Source organism: Thermobia domestica, chromosome 7 (genome assembly GCF_964235325.1).
Source record: "Thermobia domestica chromosome 7, izTheDome1.hap1.1, whole genome shotgun sequence".
NCBI classification, from domain to species: domain Eukaryota; kingdom Metazoa; phylum Arthropoda; class Insecta; order Zygentoma; family Lepismatidae; genus Thermobia; species Thermobia domestica.
The window spans coordinates 260,989,676-261,009,715 of NC_137460.1; positions in this window are offsets into that span (position 1 = coordinate 260,989,676).

Consider the following 20,040-nt stretch of genomic DNA (forward strand, 5'->3'; position numbering starts at 1 on the left):
GAGCAGGAAAAAAAAATAAAATGTGGTTTATTTTCTTTTACACTATCAATAGATTCTGCACCTGAAGGCCTACACAAAGATATCAATTTCGACAAAAAGCGACATTTCGTTTTCCTTTCCACTATTCATTTCCTAAATTTAATTCTCAAACTCTATAATTTTCTCAATTTTTTTTTTGTTGTTTCGCGAAGTGAAAAGTTTATTAGAGAAAATTCATAGAATGTTCTTTGTCTCTTAGAGAGTTTTTATAATAACCGACAGTAGCGCACTTTGAATGTGTTTCGGGGAGGTTGCTTGGGAAACAGTAAGAAGCATTTGTGTTTTTACGTACAATTCGACAAAATAACGAATTCATTTCGGGGGCTGATTTCTCCCCAATAGTTTCCCTTAAATACGCCACTGATAGCCGAGAGTAGTAGGGTCCCCGTTGGCGCGAGTTTGGCGCCATAGGTCCTTTGTGACGTAATAGGTCAAAGGTCAATGACCTTGGGTCGGGGTCAATGACCTAGGGGTACTTAGGACCACCCCGTGTAAATTTTGGCAGGGGTACCTTGCCCCACCCCTAAATTTTGGCAGGAGTACATAGGAACACCACCTTAAATTTTGGAAATTGCCAAATCTAAAAATTGGGTATGGTAGCCAAGGACCTTAATATGTACCTCTATTAGTATTGGGGGTCCACCTCGTTCCCTTTCATGGGTAAAAAATTGCCAAAATGTCAAATTTCGGGGGTTTTTGACCTCATTTATTCCCTTTGATGAGGTCTTATTAACTTATATAGTTATATGGGCGTACACTGGGATCCATTCCCCTTCATAAGACATAGTATATCGAAACACCCCTTTATATTTTTAGGAGGGGTACAATGGCCCACCCCTTCAATTTTGGAAATTACCCAATTTAAACAATTGGTATAATAGTACTGGATACCAAAATGTATTATGATAAATTTGGGTTGCCCACCTCGTTTCTTTTAGGGGTACAAAATTGCCAAAATATAAACGTAAGCAATACGTTGTACCACGTGTTTGAATTTTCACCTAATTTATCCCCTTTGGATGAGGTCCTATTACCTTATATGGTTTTATGTTCATATATAGGAATCCATTCCCTATCATAAGACATAGGTACATTTGTGCACCCCTTTAAATTTTTGAGAGTTGTGCCTTGTCCCACCCCTTTAATTTTGGAAATTGCCCATTTTAAACATTTGGTATTATAGTATAGGACCGTAATATAGATCACTATAAATTTGGGTGGTAAACTTCGTTTCCTTTTAGGGGCACACAATTGTCAAAATATAAACGTAAGCAATGCGTTGTATCACGTGTTTGTTTTTTGGTCCATTTTATCCCCTTTGATGTGGTCCTATTACCTTATATGGTTATATGTTCATGTGTAGGTGTTCATTCCCTATCATAAGACGTGGGTATATTGGTGAACCCTTTAAATTTTTGGGAGGAATACCTTGGCCCACCCCTTAAATTTAGAAAATTTTCTAATTTAACCATTCGGTATTATAGTACAGGACCTCAATATGTATCATGATAAATTTGGATGGTCCACCTTTTTCCTTTTTATTGGTAAAAGATTGTCGATAATTAGTACGACCACGTGTTTGGTTTTGACCTAAGCTCTCCCTTTTGATGAGATCCTATTATCTTATATGATTACATAAGGGCCAATTATCTTACATAAGACATAGGTATATGAGTGCACCCTTCTTAAAATTTAGGAGAGGCCCACCCCTTAAATTTTGGAAATGGTTGCATATAAGCATTTGGTGTTATAGTATAGGACATCAATATGGATCACTATCAAATTGGGTGATCCATCACGTTCTCTTTCATGGGTAAAGAACTACCAAAAAATTAAATTTGGGAGGTTTGACCCCATTTGATGAGGTCTTATTACCTCATATGATTATATGGGCATATGTCTATTCTATTTTTTAAGATGTAGATACATTAGTGCATCCGTTGAAAAATTTGAATTAGTACATTGCCCCCTCCCCACTTAAACATTTAGTATTATACTATAGGACCCTAATACGTATTAGTATAAATTTGGGTTGTCCATTTTGTTCCCTTTTTATGGATAAAAAATTATTAAAAATTCAAATTTCGGAGTTTCATTAGCTTATATGAATATTCGAATGTGTTCATTGGTTTATTTTCTTTTATAAGGCATGAGAACATCGATGCTTTCATTTTAAAATTTGGCAGGGGTACATTGGCTCACCCTTAAAGTTAAGAAATTACCCAATTTGGAACAATAATATTGGTTCTTATAAATTTCGTATCTTTTCATGGGTAAAAGATTGTCAAAAATGTAAATGAGCCCTTTGACAAGGATGAATGTGTACAGAGGTTTATTACCTTTATATTTTTTTGTTCCCTTTTAAATTTGAGAATTTTCAAATAACAAGTTGGTGTCCCTCTTATGGACAAATATTTAAATTTTAAAGGTTATTGACCTATTTTATCTTTCTTGATACGGCTTTATTATTATGACTTACTACTTTTTTCATAAGACACAGGTGTATTTGCGTACCAATCTTAAATTTTGGGAGGGGTACATTTCTTATTGTCATATCAATAATTGGTAAAGCCTGTCTCAGACGGGACTGAAGTAAGGCTGCGATTCATGATCTAAAACTCACGACCTTACTTAACGATCGTGTGAGAGGTAACTTGCCCTTAGGTCAGGTTGAAATTTTCTGCTGTCTTTATTTGGATCCTGACTTGGAAGAAATAGAAGCAGTTTCTATTTTCTTCTGGACTTCCATACAACTACCAATCAGAAAAGAGTAGCGCCTGACGATATTCATCTTTATTTCTCGCTGTAATTTCAAAACAATGCTGTCTGGACAAGAAAAATATTAATAATATTAACAAAATCATATGAAAAATATGAATTTTTAGATAATGTGAAGCACGATTTATATTATTTTAGAAAATTGCAAGAATAAAGACCTTAGAGAAGGTATTCAGTGAAGTAAGTAGTGTCCGCCCGAACACAACAGGTGTGAACAAATGTAATTAAATCTTTTAAAAGAATAAAAATAGGTTATTTAAGTATGTTTTGCAAGTAATATACAAAAAAATGAAACATGTTTTAAAAAAGCGTGCAGGTATACTTTTGGCGCACCACTCGAAATAATTGTTCAAAAATTAGAGTCTTTTTACTAATTTCCTTCTTATTGTTTTCTAAATGATTTGTGCTGGGCGACATGAAAATATCCACAATGCATAGTTAAAATTCAAGGGGTAACTTATCATAAGCAATTGTTGAAAAATTATAATTCTTTTACCATTTGCCTATAAATACAGCGTCCGGATGCATGCATAAAAACTACAGTCCAAAAAACACAAAACAACCTTCGCTAGGTCGCCACTGAAAAGCACGAAATCTATCTACCCGAAGCTGGGGGGCCCAAGTGTTAGCGAGGGGGTGCGTCAGTGAAAGTGGGTATCCGCATAAGCGAGGGTAGTGGAAACGAATGTGTTTTGGCAGTGATATGAGTTTCAATAGCATTTGTAATGGTTTTATACTAGTAGCGTTTCGCTTGTAAAAAAAATACAACTTCTGTACACTTGTGCAGAAATTCACCGCCGGTGGAAAATAGTTTTTAGACAGGCATCTTTCATATGAACTCACTTATTTTATCAGTCGTAAAGCATTTGTAATAATTTTACACTAGTAATTCTACACATATAAACATAAAATTCAGATGTGGTGCGCCAAAAGTAAACCAGCACCAGAAATAGAAACAATGAGAGTTAATTGTCATCAACGTGGTGTGGCCATCGTGCAATTTTAGGGAACAGTTCTACAATGCTGGCACAATGCAGAAAGTCCGAGTGTAGTGCATGAAAGGAGCTCCCGGCGCGGTATAAGTTTATGGGTTATGTGGGCATTCTTTGTGGGTAGTGAGCTGAGCGGATACACTCAGTACCTATACTAGAAATTTGCTCTTTCTTTATTTTAGTTTTCCGCGCCTGATAACTGTCCTCATTTACATATGTGGACAAGTCAATTGATTTTCAGTTCTACAATCTGGTGGATACAAGGATCTATAGACCTTTTTAAAGCTGATACAGAGTCCCTGTTGTTCGTATCTCGCTGCCGAATTCTCGGAGTTACTACTTTCAATATCGTGTGGAATTCTGAATAGTCCACTCTGTAGATTTCTTTTGTACGAACGAGGATCTTCTATATGTAGTTAATTATTCGCCATTGAAAATACGGTGCTTTACTGTGCCTTATTGGGGCGAAGAATTCACTCCTTGACCAGCAGCTCCTCTTTACTCTTTCTCTCTCGCTTTTTGGGGGTTGGGGAGGGCGGATTTTGTCTCAACAAAGGAGCAGATATCACTGCTACGGCTATTTCATCTTCGGATGAACTCATATTCTGAAATAGATAAACAATAATATTTACAATTACGACAGTTGATTGCCCTGTACGTAACACATTCTTCAAGTGTTTTTGTCTGATTAACACTGACCACGAGAGGCTCTGCTGGTAAAACCTACCTAGTTTTAAGGATCGTCTGAGACCCCTCCATCACCTTAGGATAAAATAATTTGTATGGAAGTTTAAGTTAAGCAACACTGTTAAGTTGTAGCCTGGATTGAGGCCTTAGTTCAGATCTGTGTGAGACGGGCTTAATTGTTCTTAAAATTGGATGGTATCTCATTCATTGGGTAAATAATTGTCAAATATTAGTATGATCACGTGGTCAGTTATTGACCTATCATGGGATTAGGAGTTCAGGACATTTGTACATTGAAATTTGTTATTAGTATCAAGTTGGCCCCACCACTTTTGGACGGAGAAAATAAATAATTCTATTCGTTTGTGCTACATTAGTGCTGGTTAGTGCCCAAATTTCAGCGTTTGTGCAATCAAAAGAACAAACTTATGAACAATTTAAATTTCGGGGCCAACTTGAGGTCAAGTTGGCCCCGCTTTTTTCCCTAATTCAGATAGAATGGATTTTCTAACGTCAAACGTTTGTGCTACGTTAGTGCTGGTCAGTGCCCAAATTTCGCCGTTAGTGCTCTTCAAATAACGCCGTTATAACAAAATTAATTAGCGTTAAGTTGGCCCGCCTTTTTCCCTAATTGAGATAGAATGGATTTTCAAACGTCAAACGTTAGCTTTACGTTAGTGCTGGTTAGTGCCCAAATTTCAACGTTAGTGCTGTTGAAATAACGCCGTTATAACGAATTAATTAGCGTCAAGTTGGCCCCGCCTTTTTTCCCTAATTGAGATAGAATCGATTTTCTAACGTCAAACATTAGTGCTACGTTAGTGCTGGTTAGTGCCCAAATTTCAACGTTAGTGCTGTTCAAATAACGCCGTTATAACGAATTATTTAGCGTCAGGTTGGCCCCGCCTTTTTTCCCTAATTGAGATAGAATGGATTTTCTAACGTCAAACGTTAGTGCTACGTTAGTGCTGGTTAGTGCCCAAATTTCGCCGTTAGTACTGTTCAAATAATGCCGTTATAACAAAATTAATTAGCGTCAAGTTGGCCCCGCCTTTTTCCCCTAATTGAGATAGGATGGATTTTCTAACGTCAAACGTTAGTGCTACGTTAGTGCTGGTTAGTGCCCAGATTTCAACGTTAGTGCTGTTCAAATAACGCCGTTATAACGAATTAATTAGCGTCAAGTTGGCCCCGACTTTTTTCCCTAATTGAGATAGAATGGATTTTCTAACGTCAAACGTTAGTGCTTTGTTAGTGCTGGTTAGTGCCCAAATTTCATCGTTAGTGCTGTTCAAATAACGCCGTTATAACGAATTAATTTGCGTCAAGTTGGCCCTGCCTTTTATCCCTAATTGAGATAGAATGGAATTAATAACGTCAAACGTTAGTGCTACGTTAGTGCTGGTAAGTGCCCAAATTTCGCCGTTAGTGCTCTTCAAATAACGCCGTTATAACAAAATTAATTAGCGTGAAGCTGGCCCCGCTTTTTTCCCTAATTGAGATAGAATGGATTTTCTAATGCCAAACGTTTGTGCTACATTAGTGCTTGTTAGTGCCCATATTTCACCATTAGTGCTCTTCAAATAACACCGTTATAACGAAATTAATGAGCGTTAAGCTGGCCTCGCTATTTTTCACTAATTAAGGTAGAATTTTATATTTAATGCAAACAGTTTGTGCTTGATCGTTGGTGCTTGGTCGTGCTTCATTTTGTCCGTTAGTGGTGTTGAAATTGCACGTCCGTGAACTTTGCGTCTCCACTTAACGCATCAACGATAAAATTAGTGTCACTCATTATTGCATCGTTAGTGCTACTTAGTGCAGCAACCTCTAACGTTAGTGCTTCGTTAGTGTACATGCTACAAGTAAAACAACTTTAGGGTTTCAAATTGGTGCTGGGCTCACTTTAAGGTCTATCGAAATAATTAGTGCCATTCGTTAGTGCAGCCTCAGTGCTTCTTACTGCACTAACCACTAACGTTAGTGTTTCAATAGTGTAGGTTTTAGAGCCAAAGCAATGGTCCTCGCTGATCTCTCCACACTATGCATTAATGAAAAAATCGTGCCATTCGTTTGTGCATGGTTAGTGCTTTTAGGAAAAACAAATAGTTTCGTAAATGCTTTACTACTCGTGTAGATATAGCCAATTATATGTCACGAAACTCCCTTAAGAAATACATGGGGAATTTTTCATTGCATTTCCCGGCAAATTCAAAAGCACTAATGACTTATTCTAGTGCAATCGTTAGTGCTTCTTAGTGCACCATCCCCTAACGTTTGTTATTCATCAGTGTCGCTGCAACAAGTGGAAAACCTATGTGGTCAGCGTGATCTTGATCCCTACTTTAAGCACTAACGAAGAAATCAGTGCTTTTCGTCAGTGCATCGTTAGGCATCTGGAAAACACTGATTGTTTCGTGAATGCTTCACTATTAGTGTAGATGTAGCAAATTATAAGTTCCAAATCTCCCATATAAAATGCATGGACAATTTTCTAATTGCGTGAAATTCCCGCCAAATTCAAAAGCACTAATGACATCTTTTATTGTACTCGTTAATGCATCGTTAGTGCTTCTTAGTGAACCAACCAATAACGTTAGTGCTTTTTCAGTGTAGATGCTACAAGTAAAAAACTTTGGGGAGATAAGTTCACGCTGCTTTCACTTCAAGCAGTAACGAAAAATCAGTGCCTTCATTAGTGCATCGATATTGCTTCTTAGTGCGTCAACTAATGACGTTAGTGCTTCATTAGTGTATTCTCTAGAACCAAATCAATGATAGGAAGTAATTACCCTATAAGCCTCACTTTAAGCACTAACGGAGAAAATAGTGGAATTTCTTAGTGCATCGTTAGTGCTTCTAAAAACGCTAATAGTTTCGTTAGTACTTCGTTATTGTTGTAGATATAGCTATTTATATGTCACGAAACTCCCAAAACAAAAACGTTAATTTTTTTACTACTTAAATTCTCGCCAAGTTCAAAAGCAGTAATGATCTCTTCTAGTGCAATCGTTAGTGAATCGCTAGTGGTTGCTAGTGCACCAAGTCCGAACATTAGAGCCTCTCATTGTGAATGTTTTTGTAGGGAAAAGCTAGCGTGTAGTTAGCATTCCCTAAGTTTTATTTTATAGCGTCCATACTGTTGAAGCACTAATGTTGGGAGTTCTGCAATAAGACCTATTAACGAAGTAGTAACCATTACAATACACGTCGTCATTAGTGCTTTTAAATTTGGCCTTAATTTTACAAAATGAAAAATGCTATGTCCGTAAAATTAACTGCGCACGGTTCTCAAATGCCAACATTTTTTTTTTACATATTTACAGCTTCTTTAGTGCACATTAGTGCACTAACCACTTACCTTAATACCATAGTACTTTAAAAGTTATTAATGAATAACTAGGGCAGTTCTAAGTTTAGATTTTTCAACTTTCGCACAATTTTATAGTAATTGTGCCACAAAAGTGGAACTAACACCAGCGGTTAGTGCATTGTTAGAGCTCTATGACACAGTAGGCCCTAAAGTTAGTGCTAGCATAATTTAGGAGTTATAAGTGCATAACTCACTCAGCACTAAATTTAAGTTTATCGAACTTTACAATAATTATCTCGCAAAGGTAGAATAAACGTCGAATTTTTCATCGTTAGTACTCCAAAAAGTTCTAACGGTAGTGATATTTAATCTCTAAAGTTAGTGCTATCATAGTTTGGGAGTTATTGATGAATAACTCTTGCGAGGCTAACTTTAGACCTTTCAGTTTTTGTAGAATTTTACATTTATTGTCAGATAGAAACAAGATCAACAACATAAGTCAGTGTATTGTTGGACCTCCATTAAACAGTAAGCACTATTGTTAGTGTTGTCATAATTTAGGAATTATTATTGAATTACATGGATGGTACAGTATTGAAACTTACTGAATTTTACACTAATTTCCCCATAAAGATAGAACAAACTCTAAAGATGAGTACATTGTTAGTGCTACATAAAACTCAAAACACTAACGTTAGTGCTATCATAGTTTAGGAGTTACCAATGAATAACAGAATTTAAAATTATCAAATTTTACTCTGTTTCACAAAGGTAGGACAACAACTGAAGTTTAGCGCATCCTTAGCAGTCAAAAAAAGAAAAACAAAAAAATTAGGTACTAACGTTGTACTATCTCATTTTAGTGGTTGTTAATGAAGAACTCAAGCGAGGCTATTCATTTTACACTAATTTAGATTCACATTAGATTTTTCACTTACACAATTGTCCCACAAAAGTGGGACTAATACCAGGGCTTAGTGCATTTCTAGAGCTCTATAAAACACTAAGCACTGTCTTTGTAATTTCACGAATACTTCAGGCAGGACTGAATTTAGATTAATCGAATTTTACTCTAATTGTTCCACAAAGGTGGATAACCACCAAAGCTTAGTGCACTGTTGGTGCTCCATAATACATTAATCACTAACGTCAGTGCCATCACAGTTTAGGAGTTATTAATAAATAACTCGGCAGGGATAAAATCAGGTTTTTCAACTTTTACACAATCAGTGTAAAATTCAATAAATTTTAATTTAATTTCGTCCGAGTTATTCACTAATAACTCTTAAACTATATCGTTATCGTCAGTGCTTACTATGTTTAGAGCACTAATATTTAGCGATTACACTATCTTTTGATTGACAACTATTGTAAAATTCGATAAATTTAAATTTAGCCTCGCGCGAGTTATTCATTAATAACTTCTAAATTGAGATAGCACTAACGTTAGTGCTGAGTTTATGGAGCACTAACCTCTGGCTTTGTCTCATTTCTGTCTGACAATTAGCGTAAAATTGTATAAAAATTGAAAGATTTAAACTTAGCCCCGCCCGAGTTGTTCATTAATAACTTGTAAACTGCTATAGCAGTAACGGTAATGTTTAGTATCTTTTGGAGCACTAACGATGCACTAACCTTTGACGTTTACTGCACCTGTATGGGACGATTATTGTAAAATTCGATAAAACTAAATGAGTCCCGAGCGAGTTATTCACTTATAATTCCTAAACTATGAGAGCACTAACGTTAGTGCTTGATGTTTCGGCAGGCAATAACGATGCACTAACTTTTGATGTTTATTCCACCTTTGTAGGACAATTATTGTAGAGTTCAATAAATTTCAATTTAGTCCCACGAGAGGTATTCACTAATAACTCCTAAACTCACATAGCACTAATGTTAATGTTTAGTGAACGAAGCACTAACCATGTGAACTGTTTTGGTAGTAATTCAGATGCGTGCGAATCTAAATTTAGATAAGTGGTATTTTCCAGTTTGTAAAATTCCCGCCAAATTTAAAAGCACTAATGAACACATATAGTGTAACGGTAACTATTACATTAGAAGGTTTTATTGCAGAACTCCTAATATTAGTGCTCAAATTGTATGGATGCTAAAAGGTGAAACTTGAGGGAAGCTAACTACACGCTAGGACTAGCCCCTCCGCACAAAAGCATTCACGACAAGAACCACTAGTTTTCGGAATTGGTGCACTAGCAAACACAAACGATTACACTAGAAGAGATCATTACTACTTTTGAATTGGGTGATAATTTGACTCAATGAAAAATTCCCGATGTATTTTTTATGGGAGTTTCATGATATAATTTGCCATTCTACACTAGCTACTAGTGAAGCACTAACGAAACTATTAATGTTTTCTAGAAGCACGACCGATGCACTGCGTTTCATCGTTAGTGCTTTCTCGGGAAACTAACATGTATTTAGACCTCCCAAAATTTTCCTTCTGGCATTCAAACTATTGAACAATTAATGTTGGGAGTTAATGCTCCAAGAAGCACTAACGAAGCATTAACGATTTTACTAGAAGAGATTATTAGTGCATTTGAATTTGGTGGAAGTTTGAGACAATAAAAATTTGCCCATGTATTTCTTATGGGAGCTTCGAGACATAAAATTGGCCATATCTACAGTAATAGCGCAGCACTAATGAAACTATTAGAGTTTTCTAGAAATACTGACGATGCACTATCGATTTCACTAGGTTTCTTCGGTAGTGCTTTCTTACGGGCTAAAGCTTTTCGCTTCTAGCGTCCAACCTATTGAAGCATTAATGTTGGGAGTTGGTGCTCTAAGAAGCACTAGCGAAGCAATAACAATTGCACTAAAAGAGATCATCAGTGCTTTTGAATTTGACCAAAATTTGAGCCCATGAAAAATTCCCAATGTATTTCTTATGGGAGTTTCGTGACATGCAATTGGCCATATCTACTCTAATAGTGAAGTACTAGCGAAACTATTAGTGTTTCCTAGAAGCACCAACGATGCAATAACGAATGGCGCTAATTTTTTCGTTAGTGTTTGAAATGGCGACCAGAGTGTAACTACATACTATCATGTTTTGGCTTTAGAGCCTCCACTAATGAAGCACTAACGTTAAGAGTTTGTGCACTAAAAAACAGGAACAATCCACTAACGAATGGCACTACCTTTTTGTTAGTGCTAGAAGTGGGGGCAATGTCAACTTGATCCCAAAGGGTTTTTTCTTGTAGCACCTACATACACCAATGAGCACTAACGTTAGGGGTTGCTGTACAAAGAAGCACTAACGATGCACTGACGATTACACAAAAGGAGATCATTAGCGCTCTTGAATTTGGCGGGAATTTGTCGCAATCAGAAATTATCCATAACCACACTAATAATGCAGTACTAACGAAACTATCAGAGATTTCAAGAAACACTAACGATGCACTAACGAATGACAATAATTTATTCGTAAGTGCTTAAATAAGAGGCTAAGTTCACACTGGCCCTCCAAATATGTTTTGCTTGTAGCACCTACACTAATGAACAACTAACGTTAGGTGTTGATGCACCAAAACGCACCAATGATGTACTAATGACCTCATTAGAACAGAGCATTAGTGCTCTCGAATTTGGCGGGAGTTGGACGCAATCAGAAATTACCCATGTATTTCTTATGGAAGTTTCGTGACATGTAATTAGCCATAACCTCAATAATAGTGAGCACTAACGAAAATATCACAGTTTTCTAGAAGCATTAACGATGCACTAACGAATGTCATTAATTTCTTCGTTAGTTCCTAAAATGGGGGCCAAGTTCACGCTAGCCCTCCAGAGGTGCTTTACTTGTACAACCTACACTAATGAAGAACTAACATTAGGGGTTCGTACACTAAGAAGCACTAACGATTGCACTAAAATAGATCATAAGTGCTTTTGAATTTACCGGGAATTTGACGCAATGAAAAATTACTCATGTATTTCTTTAGGGAAGTTTCCTGAAATGAGATTCCCATAACTACACTAATATTGAAACATTAACGAAACGATTAGTATTTTCTACACGCACTGACGGTGCATTAACGAAAGACTAATTATTCAGCTAGTGCTTGAAGTGGAGGCCAACGTGAAGTTGAGTACATGAAGGTTTTCTTTTACTTGTAGCATGTACACTAATGAAGACCTAACGTTAGGGGTTGTACACTAAGATGAACCCACGATTGACACTAATTTTATTGTTAATGCCTCAGGTGGAGGCCAAGTTCACTGACGTGAAATTTCATCACAACTATAGAACATATGGAAGCACGACCAAGTTCTAACATAGCACAAACGCTTGTCATTATAAAAATTATACCTCAAATAAGAAACAAAACCGGACCAACTTAACGTTAATTAATTTCGTTATAACGGTGTTATTTCAACAGCACTAACGATTAAATTTGAACATTAACCAGCTCTAAAGTAGCACTGACGTTTGGGATTAGAAAATCAATTCTATCTCAATTAGAGAAAAAGGTGGAGCCAACTTGACGCTAATTAATTCGTTATGACGACGTTATTCTTGGGCACTAACCAGCACTAACGTTTCACATTAGAAAATCCATTCTATCTCAATTAGCGGAAAAAAGCGGGGCCAACTTGACGCTAATTAATTCGTTATACCGGCGTAACTTGAATAGCACTAACGCTCAAATTTGGGCACTAACCGGCACTAACATAGCACTAACGTTTCCCATTAGAAAATCCATTCTATCTCAATTAGGGAAAAAAGCGGGGCCAGCTTGACGCTAATTAATTTTGTTATAACGGCGTTATTTGAAGAGCACTAACGGCGAAATTTGGGCACTAACCAGCACTAACGTAGCACTAAAGTTTGACGTTAAAAATCCATTCTATCTCAATTGGGGAAAAAAGGCGGGGCCAATTTGACGCTAATTAATTTCGTTATAACGGCGTTATTTGAACAGCACTAACGTTGAAATTTGGGCACTAACCAGTACTAACGTAGCACTAACGTTTGACGTCAGAAAATCGATTCTATCTCAATTAGGGAAAAAAGTCGGGGCCAACTTGACGCTAATTAATTCGTTATAACGGCGTTATTTGAACAGCACTAACGGTGAAAAAAAGAAATTTTTGAGTTTTACGTCCCACGTTTATGCCGGTTAGGCTAAAGGAGACGGTGATTATGAGAAATGAATGAAATGGTGGAATGAAGAAAGTGGAAGGAAACGGGAGAACCCCGATAAAACACACGCACACGGTGTTTGTCCACCACAAAGTTCACTTGGCGGGAGCAGGGTTTGAACCCGGCTCCCCAAGCACCAGAGGTGAACGCTCTACCACTGAGTCACGGCGGCTCCTGCACTAACGGTGAAATTTGGGCACTAACCAGTACTAACGTAGCACTAATGTTTAACGTCAGAAAAATCCATTCTCTCTCAATTAAAGAGAAAAGCGGGGCCAGATTGACGCTAATTATTTATTTATAACGGCGTTATTTGAAGAGCACTACCGCGAAATTTGGGCACTAACCAGAACTAACGTAGCACTAATGTTTGACGTTAAAAATCCATTCTATCTCAATTAGGGAAAAAAGGCGGGGCCAACTTGACGCTAATTAATTCGTTATAACGGCGTTATTTGAACAGCACTAACGTTGAAATTTGGGCACTAACCAGCACTAATGTAACACTAACGTTTGGGGCTAGAAAATCCATTCTATCTCAATTATAGAAAAAAGGCGGGGCCATCTTGACGCTAATTAATTCGTTATAACGGCGTTATTTAAACAGCACTAACGTTGAAATTTGGGCACTAACCAGCACTAACGTTTGACGTTAGAGAATCCATTCTATCGCAATTAGGGAAAAAGGCAGGGCCACCTTGACGCTAATTAATTCGTTTTACCGGCGTTACTTGAGTAGCACTAACGATCAAATTTGGGCACTAACCTGCACTAACATAGCACTAACGTTTCCCATTAGAGAATCCATTCTATCTCAATTAAGCAGAAAAGCGGGGCCAACTTGACGCTAATTAATTTTGTTATAACGGCGTTATTTGAAGAGCACTAACGGCGAAATTTGGGCACTAACCAGCACTAACGTAGCACTAACGTTCGACGTTAGAAAGTCCATTCTATCTCAATTATGGGAAAAAGGCGGGGCCAACTTGACGCTAATTAATTCGTTATAACGGCGTTATTTAAACAGCACTAACGTTGAAATTTTGGCACTGACCAGCACTAACGTAGCACTAACGTTTAACTCCTTCAAATGGACTCCTTCAAATTTTTCAACGGATGCACCGATGTATCTATATCTTAAAAATAGAATAGACATATGCCCATGTAATCATATAAGGTAATAAGACCTCATCAAATGGGGTCAAACCTCCGAAATTTAATTTTTTGGTAGTTCTTTACCCATGAAAGGGAACGTGATGGATCACCCAAATTTATAGTGATATATATTGATGTCCTATACTATAATACTAAATGCTTATATTATACAATTTCAAAATTTAAAGGGGGCCCTTCTAAATTTTAAGAAGGATGCACTCATATACCTAGGTCTTATGTAAGATAATTGACCCTTATATAATCATGTAAGCTAATAGGATCTCATCAAAGGGGATAACTTAGGTCAAAACCAAACACGTGGTCGTACTAATTTCCGACAATCTTTTACCCATGAAAGGGAATGAGGTGAACCATTCAAATTTATCGTAATACATATTGGAGTCCTTTACTATGATACCAAATGCTTAAATTGTAGAATTTCCAAAATTTAAGGGGTGGGCCAAGGTACCTCTCCCCAAAATTTAAAGGGGTGCTCCATTGTACCCATGTTTTATGATAGGTAATAGACCCTTATATATGACCAAATGTTTAAAATGGGCAATTTCCAAAATTAAAGGGGTGGGCCAAGTTACCCTTTCCAAAATTTTAAAGGGGTCTATGTGTACCTATGTCTTATGATAGGGAATGGACCCCTTTATATGACAATATAAGCATATAAGGTAATAGGACCTCATCCAAGGGGATAAATTAGGCCAAACCAAACACGTTGTACAACGTATTTGTTACGTTTATATCTTGGCAATTTTGTACCCCTAAAAGAAAACGAGGTGGACCACCCAAATTTATCATAATACATGTTAGGCTCCAGCACTACCACACCAATTGTTTAAATTGGGCAATTTCCAAAATTGAAGGGTTGGACCAATGTGCCCTTCCCAAAAATTTTAAAAAGTGCATCAATATACCCATGTCTTGTGAAAGGGCATGGAGCCCAGTGTACGCCCATATAACTATATAAGGTAATAAGACCTCATCAAAGGGAATAAATGAGGTCAATAACCCCCGAAATTTGACTTTTTAGCAATTTTTTACCCATGAAAGAGAACGAGGTGGAACCCCAATACTAATAGAGGTACATACTATGGTCCTACGCTACATACTGAATTTTTAGTTTTGACAATTTACAAATTCTAAGGGTGGTGGTCGTATGTACTCCTGGCAAAAAAATTTTTGAATGGGCCAAGGTACCCCTGCCAAAATTTACAGGGGTGGTCCTAAATACTCCTAGGTCATTGACCCCGGGCCAAGGTCATTGACCTTTGACCAATGACTTCACAAAGGTCGGGGTCAAAGTCCAAAGTCGCGCCAACGGGGACCCCTACTACTCCGAGCTTGAAGAAAATTGTTCACACATCTATTTTAAATTTGATATTGCTTTACTATATTACGGAAGAGATTTCAGCCATGTGGGAACCCTTTCCTTACCTACATTACTACTTTCTATATTTGAGCTTGAGGCAAAATAATTGCTTTGTTCAGGCGGGTTTTCTTTCTTTTTTTTAAAAAAAAAGTATGCGTACATATTTTTTTCCTAACCTGAGAATGATGGAATGGAACTTCGAAGAAGGCAGAATGCTGTTTTTGTTATAAAAAGAAAGCAACATCGATAAGAATACGCTGCTAACTTATGCTGTTAACTGTGCTATGTGCTGCTAACTGTGTTCTGTTGAGGGAAGCGAAAAATGCTTTATTTCGATAACAATTGTAATTGTGACGTGGAAGTGGCCTGGTAGATATGTTATAACTTTACTTTTCCTTCGTTGATTTTCCGCGCGCTTCGAGAAAATATGTGAACACAGTTGTATCACATGTGTCCGTGTTGTCAATTTCACAGAGTGGTTAACGGTTCATTCGAGCCAGGCATTGGGTTATGAACATGTTTTCAAAACAGATTGAGGGTTGACACCCATCCACCTCATCCCTCCCAAACGGAAAGGCCGATCATAAACCATTTTCCATCCCCAAATTCTACAAATAGACCTGAACTATCCTCTGCTGTTTATCCCTTCTACCCTTTTGTTTTAGTTTTCTCGTCACAATTTTAGTTATTATGTTGTGCAGGAAGTGTGTGAGTATTCTGAATTCCGTGTAGTTGCTAATTTCAAAATGGATATTATAAAATACATGAAACGTCAAAGAACAGCCAGTGATTCACTAGAACGTAATAATGAAAACAATAATGAGAAAGAAAGAAGTATTATTAAGAGACATAGTGATGTTGTAAATAAGCACACTGAGGTTAACGAAGGATTTGCTTCAGTTTCCGCAGATCAAAGTGGCTTCCCTATATGTTGTGATGTTACGATATAGGACAATATTTGCAAATATAATTTATTAGTGTGTAAAGAGACAACGACAAGTTGAAAATGATAGACGAACCGTGGTAACCAAGATCATCGTATGATTTTCGCGGTGATTTGTCAGAGGGAGAAAAGCGTCCTTTTTTTGTTTAAGTGGCTCGAGCGGTATAGTTCCTGGCTGGGGTATTCAGTAAAAGTCAAAGGAGCTTTGTGTCCACACTGTGTTCTGTTTAAACCGAATGTTCAGAGAAGTATGCAAGGTGCTTTCATTGTAGGACCATTTATTAAAATAAAAATATGCATGAAGCATGTAAGAATCATGTTTTGTCTGAGTGGCATAAAGAAGCAATAGAACGCTTGAAGAATTTCAAGAGTACAATGGAAGGTAGACACAATAATGTTATTGAACAAATTGATTCTGCCCTTGATAAACAAATTACAGCCAACAGAAAGAAATTGTTGCCAATTATGTCTTCAATTGTGTTTCGCGCAACTCACGACCTTCTTTGCAAGGGGATTCTTCTTTCTCTGGTGTTCTTCATTATTTACTTGATTTTAAAGTCGAGTGTGGTGATGCTCTTGGCTACCACTTGCGACCGTCGCTCTACGATGTGCGACGACAGACTCGATGGTCTCTGCATGATGAGTGTTCATCGGAACAAGATCGCAGAAGGTAATGAAACTTTAGTTTCAAGCGTAATAACTGCTTTTGCTAAAGAGGCTCCAAGAAGACTTCAGTTTCTCTTCCGAGACTAAGGTAAGAAACATCAAACCATTTAACAGTAATTCGAATTTTATTGTAATTGTATAGTTTGAAGTGTTTATATATATATATATATATATATATATATATATATATATATATATATATATATATATATATATATATATATATATACAGTGGCGTATTTAGGGGGTGGCTTCCGGGCTTAAGCCCCCCCCGAAATCTTACTTAGTATAGTAAAGTAAATGAAATATCTTGCAGAATTTTCACATTTCCAGGCAAAGCCCCCCCGAAATTTAGCAAAGCCCCTCCTGAAACAAAATCGTAAATACGCCACTGTATATATATATATATATATATATATATATATATATATATATATATATATATATATATATATATATAATTAATTTACGAGGAGATTTGAAATTTTTTTTAATTTCAGTTTTTTTTTAAGATTTAATTTTATTTCACATTTGGGAAGTAGTAAGCTCAAACTATGTGACCAGTCATTCTAAATAGTTCCTTTTTTCAGTCACATCCAGTTGCGTCGCCAAGATTTCATTTCGGGAAGCGCCCGAGGTGTTTCGGCGTGGGTGGAAATTTTTGCCTCAATATGGACTTCAGGTTTTATTTTATTAACTTTCAGAAATTTTAGAGAGGGTGCGGAACCCCAGGATCCACCCCTGGTTAGGCCCACTGGTCGCATCATGCGAATATCGTGATCATATCACACAAATTTTGCTCTGGTGACTCCTCCCGAGATTCTTACCCGTCCCCTATCCCAAGGTGAGTCGCAGAGAGAAAAGCAATTATAAATTTTAAAAAAGTTAAAAACTCTGTAACTTTAATGTTTGCCCCCTGCAAAAAATCCTGCGGATGCCCATCATGACATGAAAGTTTGAGTTGATTTGATTTTGAGTTTAACATTCCTTTCAGCAACGAAGTTATGAGATGGGACCTTCTGATTAACGTGGAATCCGGACCACATGAGCTCCCGCGGGGAAAACATAAAAGTTAGGAGCAAGTTATATCACACCACCATCTCAGATTTCATACGAACAAACAAATAGACTCAAAGCGCAGAGTTGTAGTTGTCTGCTGGGAGTCAAGGGGATATTTGATAAAGTTCACGAGCTCAGCTGTTGATAATACATAACAAGTGAAGTGTTCGAATTTTGTGTCAACGAGAATACCTAAATCGAAATGCATGTATTCTTTCAATTTGGTGGAGACTTACCCTTTTCTGAAAGCAACGAAGTTCAACTATGGAGTTGACTGCAAATTTGCAATGGTACTCTTTCCATTGCACATGGTGGAAACTTGGTCACTCTTTAAGGCCAGAAAACAAGCAAACATAACATTGTTTCCAGTGCCTCTATATCTACAAGTACAGGGAAGATGAGTGTGTTTTACTCCAAGACATTAGGTAAGTTAACGGAAATTATAAATAATCTTTTTGAGTGGCAGGGGCGCAGAATTGTGATTTGGTGTAGGGCTTGGAAATGTGTAAATCCGGCCCTGACAATCACACAAGACGCAAGGAGCAACATCAGCTAAGATTTCGTCACGTTAAACTCACAAATGTAATTTTGGCAACTGCTCTGTAAATAAATATTGCTATGTAAAAAATATTCAAAGTAGATTGTATCCCTGATTCAATCCCGTAAAACATTTTTATAAGACTCAACTTAAGTTATTAAGGCGACTTTTTTTTAAAAAAAATATCTTCACTTCGTACAACTAATTGTAGGGAACAAAAAGAGAAAACTAGCTTGAGCTGAGCGAACTTTCGCCTATTATACTGTTGTTCATAACCAGAGCTACAGTTCATTGGATTGTGCTCGAAAGTTTGGCGAGGCCACATCAAGGTGTCCCATATTCTCATGACGAAAATATGGCAGGTTTATCTATGTTCAGACTGATTGCCAACGATTTACGAATGTTTCGGTTTACGTTGCGTTCTCCAAATTTTGCGAAATTTGATAAAGAATAGAGCCCGAAATTATATGGATGACCATTCAGAAAGTGAAAAGTCAACGGCGGCGCAAAATATGCATTGTATTTTACAATGACCGATATAAGACTCAAAATTCTTTGATCCAGCTTTTTCGTGGCGCTGCTGTCCGAAACATTTAGCAAGTAGTTGTACAGAATGGAACTCCTCTTCTAATGAAAGGAACTAGCGGTGAGTTCTGTTTTAAGCGCTGTTGAAAGGATGGGCGTACTATCAAATAAGCGAGGAAAGAGAGACATAAACAGTGTAGGAATTAACCGTGGATTCGAGGAAATTACCTTTGACAAAATTCAGCCACACTAGAGGAGAAAATTTTCATCCGTAGTAGGGGAAACTTCTTATGTCTATTTCTTTTTGGTTTGGCTATTAATTAATGAGGAAACTTATTTTGTGTAGCCGTACTAAAATAAATAAATAATAATGAGAATTGTTTCCTAATATAGTATGAAAAAAATCGTAATATCACCTTTCACTTCTGAAGTAGTTTTAAAAATATATAATTAAAAATGTTAGATATTTTTGGTGTACAAGTAGGTTGTTATGCTCACTACGAGCGCAATTTTGACCTTTTTTTCGAACCAGATTATTTAGACATAGAAATGAATGAAGTAGCGTTATGCGCAAAGTATTCCCATAACTACAATGCTAAAGTGAGATTGAATATGCTTTTATGACATTTAAAATCATAAAAACTTATACCTAAAACTTATAACTTATAGTGCTGTTTTTGATTGAAAAAATAGTTTTTGTTTGATCGAAATCGGTTTATTAATAGCTGAGTAATACGAACTTAAAGTTTAGTATGTCGCATATGGTTGTTACATGTATATACACT